An 11,409-nucleotide genomic window follows, 5' to 3' on the forward strand; every position below is an offset into this window, starting at 1 on the left:
ACAAATGATCATAGATTCTATGTAATTGAAAAAAACACACGAGAAAGAAGAAAAGAACAAAAGTTCTTACAAACTACCGTAATAAATCTACAAGCCTATAAACTCCAGTCTAGCTCCATATGAAAACCCAAGCAATAAGCCTCTCTGGTGATGCAGTAGATTAAACCAAGCTATAAAATTACTTAATGAAGGTTTTCTGGGCCTATAAATTACAGCTTACCATCAGCATCAAAGAGAGAAGCAAGAAAACAACCAGGGAGATAAAGTTGAGGCCATAAAACTCCCCAATGAGGAATCTATCTCTATAAAATCTCAACCATCAATTTCCACAAAGATGTCTTGAATGGTTTCATAAAGGGAAGCTAAAAGAGAGACGACAATAAGGAGGTTAATCGGTTAATTTGGGGCTATTCTAGATTCAGTATGGCTGGGTATCAGTGATTGTTGAAAAGTTTAATTGTGAAATATTTTTTGTGTATTGTTATCTTTTTTTATTTAAAGGAATAGAAGTTCAAATATAAAAACAGACTATCTAATAACATAGACTCGTAGTTAAAAATATCTGTAGTTTTGTCTATTGACGCCTATATTTTGAAAATCAGCAAAGACTCTGCGTTTCTCATTCTTTATAATTAGTTGAAATCTCGCAAAGAGAGATTTAAGCCTCTCTCTCAAGATATTTAACTTTAAAGACTCCTAAGCACTTAAATTTACTTAAACAAAGGACTGATACCAATCGCCAGGAATGAAATAATCCCTAGAATGCAGAACACCACTCTGTATTTGAACCGTTTTGTCTGATATCATTTTCTCTTCGAAGGTTTCAACTCAATTCGACGTCGACGATGACAATAAAATATCTACACAGAATTAGTGTTTAAAACGAAAATTTGTAGAGAAAACTCAACAATACCCAAATCTAACAACAATTGTTTCAGCTTTATCAATACACTGATAAATTATATGACAAAAATAACTGATTCAGCTGACAAAGGATTGAGTATTGCATTTTCTTCTATCTTGAGCCATCTTCAATGAATAAAATAAAACACACACTTGTACACCAAGCAAGCATAAAGCTCACATATACATAAAAAAAACCATACCGTTAAGAGGATCTAACAGGAATGCATATAAAAACTAACATGCAAAAATGCTCCCATTTTCGCATAGTTTACGAGGAAACCAAATGGTCCTGGGTATTCTTTCTAACAACTTATGGGTTATTGATTCGCAGTCCATCGCCAGACAAACATTCAAAGGGCGTTTATGATAAGAAAATGTTTGCCAGACGGATAATATGTGTACACAATCGCCCCGGCTATATTTGCTGTTCAGTGTTTCAGCAGCACGAGTAAATAAATGACGATATACATTTCAGTCGTGACGCTCTTATCACCTCTGTAATCTTTACCACGCCTACCATTCTTCTTATATCATCATTTTCCAATCTTTCAAGCAGTCATGATCCCATATACCACATCAGCACCCTCATCTCTGTTCTCTCAAGCAATACTTCCTCTATTTGTCTCAGAGTTCACGTTTCAGATCCATATATTAACACTGAACTTATTACTGTATTATAGATCTTGATTTTTAGCTTAATTTGCATTTTTTTACCACATCCCCCTCCCGTTACCTTCCTGCACTTCCTCCAAGCTAATTTTATCCTATTCTCAACTTCAGCCTCACATCCTCCCACCTGACTTATAATAGATCCCATGTACCTATTTTTTTCCACCTGTTTTATAACCGAACCATTACCCCTTTCCAGACTCCAATTTACAACCCTTCTATGTAAGTCATCCTCCTTTCCTATGGTAATCACCAAATCATCTGCATATAGTAATTCCCACAACTCCCACATCCATGACCAGCACAAATAAAAGCAGCTTAATGCTGACCCTTGGTGTAATCCACCACTAACTTCAAAGGTTTCAGTTTCCTCAACTACTGTTATTACTTTTGTCCTAATTTTGTACATCATCTCAACCATCCTAACCAAACTCTCTAAGACTTTCATCTTCCTCAAGCACCAAAGCATTATTTCTCTTGTGATTCTATTATAGGCCTTTTCTAGATCTAAAAAACAAACATAGAAGAGTGTCTGGCTTCACTCTTGCCTCTTTTCCTATAGCTTCCTTAAGATGGCATCCACAGTCCCTCTCCCCCTCAACAATCCATACCGCTGTTTCTTAATCTTTACAATTTCTCTCAATCTCTCATCGAGTACCCTTTCTAATATTTTTAGACCGTGCTTTGTTAGTTTAATTCACCTGTAATTACCATATTCTTTGACATCACCTTTCTGCTTAAATATAGATACCATCAGACTCTCCTTCCAGTCTTTTGACATTATTTTTTCTTCCTATATCACTCTTAATAAATCCAGCATCCATTCTTTCCCCTCTGTAACTAGTCCCTTTAAATAGAAAGCCACAAAAGCATTTATGAATTCACTCAGCGTCGCAATCACAAACCAAGAGGAAAGATAATTTTACAGTAAGAGTTACTAACTGAGCAATGAATCGAACCTTTGCTGTGTCGAAATCAAAGTGGCACTCGACTATTAGATGCATTTGGTTATCATGAATGGGGAAGGGAAACTGCCTTACTGGACACACTACTAAATGATAAGGGTTATGGTGGCCTCTATTGGAAACGTCCCTGGCCGGCATTCATCCGGACTCAGGTTCGAGACCCGCTCAAGCTCAATAGTTTCTTGTAGTGTCTACAACTTCACCATCCATGTGACCAAACGATGGAGACTTTGGGGGAGCATATAGTTCTACCTGCTAATCATATCTATTCATGTCCAATGAGAACAATTTTTGCAATTTTCTTCTTATTAAAGAGCTTCATCTACTGTCAGTAACATGATTGATGAATGCAAGAATTGTATAGTTTCTCTGAAAGAAAATTATGGACCATCTTGCTCTGAATACTCGCATCACGATATAGTAAGGTTCATTAAACAGTATTCTTTTCATTCACAATATGCACATATTCTAGTGGAACATTCCAATGGCTTGAATTTTCTGGCAAACTTTCACAAAAGGAAGATGACCAGATGTGAAAAATAGATTATTCTTGACAGGTTTATGGAATGACAGCACAATTTCATAATAGCATAATCAACCAATCGATCCTGAAATGCACTTTGACAGGCGTTTCGTAATTCATGCTTTCAAGTACAACAAGAAAAATCGGTCCATGTCAAGATGTTGGAAATGAAAGAGGCCTAACTTTTAATTACATTGGAGATGAAAGTTAAAAGAAATTCAAAATCTATCTAAAACGAATTGACGACTTGAGTTGGTTAATGGCAATGATGTATCGAATGATTGAAGGCATAGAATCTCTCTCTCTCTCTCTCTCTCTCTCTCTCTCTCTCTCTCTCTCTCTCTCTCTCTCTCTCTCTCTCTCTCTCTCTCTCTCTCATTAATAGAACATCACAAAGCCCAAAAAGGATTCATAATTCATTTTATATAGCATGACACAATCAAACCCAACTTATATATTAAAGCAAGAATAATCTCTTAATAACCCGTAAACGTTCTTTTTTCTTTTTGTGTTAATGACTCTGAAACATAAGATTATGAATATGAAAATTGAAGGTTGAAATATAAGGAAATAATTTGATTGTGTTTTCGGAAGGTGAAATAATGAAGCAAGCAATGAGAATGGTAATATAAAAACGGAATATACCCTAAAAATATAATACAAAATATAAGGATGACAATCAAGAAAAAACACCCAGAATGAATGGCAAATAAGAGCATAATAAGTAAAGACCATTGTGAACATTGTGAAGGTAGAATGATACTTTCAGTGAACATAAAGGAAAACGTTTTATCAATCCACAAAATATAATAATAATAGAAAATAATATAAACAAATATCAAGACTTTAAAATTGAAAGGGAAAGGTAATAAGAATATTACAATCATAATCATAACTGAATAAGATAAAACTTGTCTTCTAATAATTCATTCCCAACTTAAAATATACAACTGACACAATATCTTTTATTACCTTCATACTTGCACCTCCAATCCTGAGATGGCACAACTTACCTGAAAGAACAAAAACCCTTTAATACCGCATAATCAAAAAAATTATTATAAATTTTAATCAAGTGGCGAAATATAATAACAAAGGATTAGTCTTACCACACGAATATAAACTATATTCAACGCAGCGAATAACGGACGCTATGACAGGGCAACTGGTTTTAAACGGATTCCCCAATTGGTGCCACATCTCCACAAATCCCCTTCTTTCTCCACCTCCACCTCCCCCCTCACCCTCTGTCTTTCTTTCTATATCTTTGTTTCTATATAAATTGGTGGATTTCTGATACTGTATCCGAAATCATTCTGAAATTTGGTCTTCACCATAACTGAGGTGAAATGTTAAGTATATAGGATTCCCCTCTTATGAGCGGAGACCTCCCATGCACATGTGCCAGAAGTTGCTGGTACATATCTACAAACACACAAATACTATGATAACACACTCCCAATAAATGAAAAATAATCATGTAAGAGGTGGAGCTCAAAATTAACGATGTAGAAAGAGGAAATTTCATAACTAATAAAGAGTTAGCTCAGAGAAGCACTGTCCTTTAGGTTAAGAAAGTGTAAGGGAAATAGGTAATGAATTTAGGAAAAGGAAGGTTTCCTGCTAAGTAAGAGTAGTGTGTCTTGGTCTGCAGGAGGGGCTGGGATGGGGCTGGTGAGCTCTGGACATGAAAGCCCAAGCCAGTGAACAACAACAGGTTAAGAGAATGAGTGGCGAAGAAGGAAAAAGCCTACGTTAGGATAATGTGGCGAGATGAAATAGAAAGAAAGGGCTGCAGTGGCCTATCGGAAACGTCCTTGCCTGGCAATCGCTAGGCAGGAGATCAAGCCCTGCTCACACTCGATAGTTTCTTGTAGTGTCTCCAACCTCACTACCCTTGTGAGCTAAGGATTGGGGGTTAGGAGGAGCCTATAGGTCTAACTGCTGAGTCATCAGCAGCCATTCTCTGGCATTCCCTGACCCTAGCTTGGATGGAGAGGAGATGATCATATGTATATATACAGTAGTCAGTCTCTAAGGCATTGTCCTTCTACCTATGGGACTGTCACTGTTCTTTGCCTCTACCATTCATGAGCAGAGGGGGAAGGAGAAGGCGCAACATCATGAATAATAAAAAGCTCAGTAAGGAACGAAAAAGAATTGGGATAGTATTAATCATGAAAAAGTAATATGAATATATAAACAAGCAAGTGTTATAAGGGATCAACAGAGATAATTGGTAAATGGGGGAAGGAGAATAACAGAGACAAAGCGTAAGGGGGAGGGGATGCGGAGCAGGCTGGTTATATGTGGAGACGTGGCAACAGTGAGGGGATCCCTTTCAAACCAAGTACCTTCCCCTATCGGTCATTTTCGGATGCGTTGAGTATAGGTTCCAGACGGATAAAGGCCGATTCACACGACCCGTTTTCTTTCCGACAGGCTGGGTGGTGGCTAACCTCCGTCGAAATGTTTTACATTCACACGAGGCGTTCCGTATCCGTTTACCAGCACGCAGTTTTCATTGTATAATTCGAATCTGTCACGTGAACACCGAGTAAATTACGATAATTTTGACACTATAGGATGTAGGTTGATAACTGTGTTGATAAAATAAGTTATGCAACTTCATTATACTTAATGCACCATGCCAAGAATATTAAAATTATGATAAACTCACCTGTTTTATTTAATGCCTCTCCAGTCATTTTCCATATCTTTTATTTATGTAAATTATTTCTATACATCTTGTTTGCCATGTCAAACATCTCCTCATACCCTTGAAAACTTTCAATTAACCTCTAAGACATGGTGTCAACAACAAACTAACTAATTTCTATGACTCTATACTATAAGGAAAAGTCAGGGTTTGTACGCCACGAAACGAACGGGTACAATATTCACACAAAACATCAACCAGCAGTTGGTCGGGACGGGTGGCTAACGGCCGTCAAACCGTACGAGGTTTCTTGGAAAGAAAGCCGAGCCAACTCGGACGGCTGACGTCCGAGAGCCGCCGTCAGCCTAACGGGTCGTGTGAACAGTTGCATTTGAATACACGTAAGAAAGCTAAACGCCAGTTAACTGACGGCCAGCCTGTCGGAAAGAAAACGGGTCGTGTGAATCGGCCTTAATATGTGTAAACAAACGCCTCCACTATATTTGCTCTACTTAAAGCGTTCCAGCGGAAGAAGAAATAAATAGTCGAAGTGAAACTGAGATATATATATATATATATATATATATCTGTGTGTGTGTGTGTGTGTGTGTGTGTAGAAATCACGAAAGCTGACACATGATAACCATAAAATATGTATTATAGCCACGGAATGAAAAATTAAAAGATTTGATTGGAGTTAGTACTTTCGTACATTAGGGCCATCAAGACTCAAGAATGAGAATACATATACAGAGACATGGTATTTATACAAGAGAAGAGGATCCAATAGCTGCCAGTTTCTTGACAACTCCAGAAAAGTCAGATTTTAGATAAGAAAATAATACCGGATTAACGGAAAACAAAATATGCAGCCTTGAGTACACAGAAGATGAGTTCACTAAATTTTAAGACATTGATACTAATCTCTGCTATCCTAAATATTTTCTAGATAACTGTAAGAATAAAGCTAAGAAAATCTTTTATAGTGTCTAGTTAGAGAAAAAGGAAACAATTAATAATATACCTTGTTTGCCATTTCATGATTGTTTTTAGATGCCATTCCCCTTTGGGAAAAAAATAGATATTACTGTAATGTTTAAATATAATTTTACTTTGAAAATATGTTGATTAAGAATAGTTTTGGAAAGGATAATACTATAACATATAATATTCCTTGTTCAGATTGTAACTTGTTCTATGTCGGCCAAACAGTCAAAGGTATTTCAGTCGAAATAAAACAGCATAAGGTGGCCGTCTCTAAGGGTTCGCGTTATAATGACTTGGCCTCCCACTGTTTAAGATTTAGTCATAAAATTGGCTGGTCAGAGACGAGTAAAATAATCCATGTAAATGACTATATCCAAAGGAATATTGTTGAATCCCTTTTAATCTCCTGTACCAAAAGTCACAATTTAAATCTAAGCACTGGTTGGTGTTCCGTTAATCCGGCATTACTCTCTTATCTAAAATCTGTTTTTTTTTTCTGGAATTACCAAGAAACTGACAGCTGTGGGATCCACTTTTCTTGTATAAATAAGCAGAACACCATATAAATCTGTGATTTGTAAATAAAGGTTGGAAGGAAAAATGTAATTAAATATGATATTTATTACATAAATAAGCCTTTAAGATAACGTAGTAACGGAGTTACAAACAGTTGGTTGGAGAACAAGGCAATTCACGTAAATCGTAGGGCGTTTCCTTCGTTCTGCTTCGCTCGCTGTCTGTAAAGAAATATTCAAGAAGATTAGTATCTAAAAGTCATGGTCATTTATATAGAAGAATATACCCATCGGAATAATAACCCACTTAAAATTACCTTACAATTGAGCAACTGAGGTTTACATTAGTATCAGGAAGGAAATAAAAGGGCCGATACATCGAAACCGAACACCATCCTGAAATGAACGGTAAACCTAATATAAATTTGCTCGGTCGTAATATGGGAGACAATTCGTCATAAATATAATCATTCGAAACAATGTATTTGACGATTCTCTTACCCAAGTGTTAAGAACGTGAATTTATAAATAAGCTAGAGTTACTAGTCCGAGAGCTAAATCACCTGAAAGGACAAGAGAATACGATATATAAAACATTGACCACAAAAATCTATTACTAATCTTCATAAGGTTAAAAATGACAGACAGGAAAAACTTGAAATAGGCAACACAAGGCAATGAGAGTTCGCAATAACCTTAAAAATAAGCCCTATATATTCTTGGTACTCACCATTGTCGAACCATGCACAAAGGCGTTGCAGATGGATTTTGGCAGATGTTCACAAGAGGGTGACGTAGACCAGGGATCCCAATAAAGGCCTTTAGCCTAAAACAGGCATGTCGGAAGAGTCAAAATTGCAGGAACCTTCCCAGGTGAGTGAGGTCTAAGCTCTCTTCTCTGTGTCTCTCTTTCTGACACTGTCGGACGGCCGGGCTGCCTGCCTCCTCGTCGGCGTTTTCGCTCGAGTAAAGCATATGGAAGGAGGAGGAGTTAGCAAACTATCCATCTTTAAAGACTGGACGGCAGGAAAGACAGTTTGATGGTACCAAGAGTAGGGCAATTGAAAATACCAAATTCTTAATAATTACTAGTCTTTCCTGTCGCCATGTGAAAATATGAAATGTCTTTTACAGTCCAGGGGCGAAGATGGGATTTTTTCAGAAATGAAAAAATTCCATCCTGAAACATATATAACAGGACAATTGTAAGAAAAAATACATTTAAGAAATGTAAAAATAATTAAATTAAATACAAGAAAATACAAATACTGAATAAAGATTAAAGCATCTGTCTTGTCCTTTCTTGGCTTAATATAGCAGCCTTTCTTTCGGGCCTTAAGGACGAAGTAACAGAATTACAAACATCAGGAGTAGCTGAATTGGTACTTCCTGTGTTTTCTAGTATTGGAATAATATTATTTACATGCAACCTTGATGTCTGGCCTGTTTTTCCCTTCTTAATAACAGCATGGGTAACTTCACCCAAATCATTCTTAAAAACTTCCAAAATTATGCCTAGAGGATAATTATTCCTTTTGGTATGTTCCTCCTTAATTAATACAACATCGCCAACCTTCAGTAATTTATGAGTAACGGGTCGATACCGCCCCTTCCTGTCAACTGCTTGCTGAATCAGAGTACCTAGAAATTCATTATGATAGGTCTCTATTAAAGTCTGCCTAATTTTACACAACTTTACGTAATTCTGAGAAATAGCTTGATTATCAGGGTAAAATTCTGGATCTTCAACTGAAAGAGGTTGAAGATTAGGGATAAGGTTTAGAGAAGACAATTCATAGCCTCGCACGAGCTGTTCCGGCGTTATTGGTTCGGGCACATTGTCAGTCTCAGCACGAACAGCTTCTTTGAAGGCTATAGGTCGTCGATTAATGAGATGCACAATATTACAGACAAGAAATTCAAAGTCTACATACGTCAATATAAAATTCTTAATTGCTCCAAACATTAATCTTTTGACCATTTTTACACAGACTTCTACTAATGATCCCAATTCACTGCAGCCTTTGAAATATTGCTGAAAGGAGAGGGGTTTTACATTATTTTCCGCAAAATATAATTGCGTCTGAGGGTCACTAATGAAGGAAGTTATGGTATTACCTCCTGCCACCAACTGAGTCCCAAGATCACTAATACAAAGTTGAGGAATCCCGTACTCAAAGCAGTGTAGCTGAAATGCTCTTAAAAATTCTGCAACATTCAAACTCCGGCAAATTTTGAGGTTAACTGCCCTAGACCAAGTACAGGTGATACATAGTAACCAAACCTTACGGGTCTCTTTTCCATCCTTCGTATTGAAGGGTCCTAGATAATCCATAAATATGTTAGAAAAAGGAACCGTAGGAGGATCTGCTCTGAAGTCTCTGTAAAAGTTCCGATTTAACCTTATATAACGATTATTAAACCTACGACAATATGAACACTGTTTAAGAGCCTTTTTTCACAACTGAGAAATGTTTAGGGATGTAATAATGCTTTCTGAGCTCTGTTAATACAGAATAACATCCTGAATGTAATAATTTGAGGTGTGCATCCCAAATAATTAGTTTGGTCAAATGACTGTCTGGGTGCAATAATAAAGGGTAATTTCCACTTAAGCCATAATTCCATTTTTTGAATTTACTCTTAACTCTCAGAAGACCCTGTGAATCTAAAAATACATTAAGTTGCCTTTACATAGGAGGAATGTCTTTTCTGGAATTAAGACCATGCTGTAGGTAAGAATATACCTCAGGATAATGCTTTCTTTGTTCATTGTTTAACAAGTAATTTATAGCCTGGGAAAAGTAATTAGCGACTGGTGAGCAAGCAATTTTCGCTTTCAGCTTCCACTTGTGCACCACTAAGAAAATATTGCGAAAAATCAATACAAGTTTCCTGAAATTGGAATAATTATTAATATCAATAAGATTGTTAGCAACTTCAATAACCTGAGCTGTGGAAGGAGTTGCTTGAACTTCAGTGGGCATCTCAAATGCTGGTATGGTAGTTGACAATTCTGGAACTTCATTTATACTTAAATGTGGTCCTGAAAAAAAGCAAGAATTTTGCAACTGGTTGTTAAGTTCAGTACTTTCATCATTGTAGAAATTCTGATCGTAATTTAAGTAATAATTACATTCTGACTCTAGAAGTTGATCAGTGGCCTGTTGCGGTGGTTTCTCCATAAGCATACCTCTTTCATTTATTACAGAAAATGAACAGTTTACCTCAAAGTTATTATTAACGTCATCATCGGCAAAAATATCAACTTTAGAGTTCAGCAAAAATGAATTACTCTGGATATGAATAGCAGAACTACACTCAAATGGGTTACTACGGCCGAGGTTGGCACTCTCTTATCAGCTAAATTATCAATATTCTTGATCATTAAATCTATGCTACCAGACAACAAAATACCTGCATGACACTCGGTATACATCTTTGAATTTATTCCTCCAAAAACTGTATCTGTACCTGCAATACAATAAGCGAAGTCTGTACCTAAAATGAGCTGAACATTATCAATTTCATGAGAAAATTTATTAAGGAATTGATCAGCTAATTTAACACCTTGTGCCTGAAATTTATCAACTAATCTACCAAGCAGAGGTAATTTCAATGCTACATTAATGTTTGGTACAACCAAGCAATAAATTATAAAGGATTTATCTCCGATCGTAACAGGAACTTAAACAATTTCAGTAAAATACTCCTTGTTACCATTAAACCCATTAACTGTTAGCTTTACCTTTGAGTTAATGATTTTAAGATTATTCTCTTTCGCCAATTTCTTAGTGACAAACGTGCTCTGCGAACCACTGTCCTTCAGTCCTCTGTAAACAGTCCCCCCAACTTTAAATGAAAAAGTGGGTAAAATTGAATCACCATGACAAGTGGGAAGGACGGCAACACCGCTGCTTATTTGAGGAGAAGTTTCTACCTTGGATTTGCAGTTATTAATATTATTAGAGTTTCTGCCTGGTGACGGACTCCTATCACACAGATAAGTCATATGCCAGCTGTTACAATTTGAACAGCGTCTCTTGAATTTAAAACGGCACTTACCGGAGACATGATTAAACTGGCCGCATTTTACACATCCATTTTTAGACTTTAAAATATGTACTTTATCTGTAGAAGAAAGAAAATTAGGGCACTTATGAATAAAGTGAAATTTATCAGTAT

At 36.5% G+C, this 11,409-nt stretch overlaps 1 long non-coding RNA gene across 1 annotated transcript; it reads right to left on the reverse strand.

Moving 5' to 3' along the window:
* Nucleotides 1-7,301: 7,301 nt before the first annotated feature.
* Nucleotides 7,302-9,006, reverse strand: LOC137658186 (uncharacterized). Its single transcript, XR_011047275.1, has 3 exons — nt 7,955-9,006; nt 7,726-7,787; nt 7,302-7,620 (listed from the first exon to the last, which is right to left on the reverse strand). It is a non-coding gene; the product is annotated as an uncharacterized lncRNA (long non-coding RNA).
* Between the last annotated feature and the right edge of the window lie 2,403 nt (nt 9,007-11,409).

Source organism: Palaemon carinicauda, chromosome 19 (genome assembly GCF_036898095.1).
Source record: "Palaemon carinicauda isolate YSFRI2023 chromosome 19, ASM3689809v2, whole genome shotgun sequence".
Classification (NCBI taxonomy): domain Eukaryota; kingdom Metazoa; phylum Arthropoda; class Malacostraca; order Decapoda; family Palaemonidae; genus Palaemon; species Palaemon carinicauda.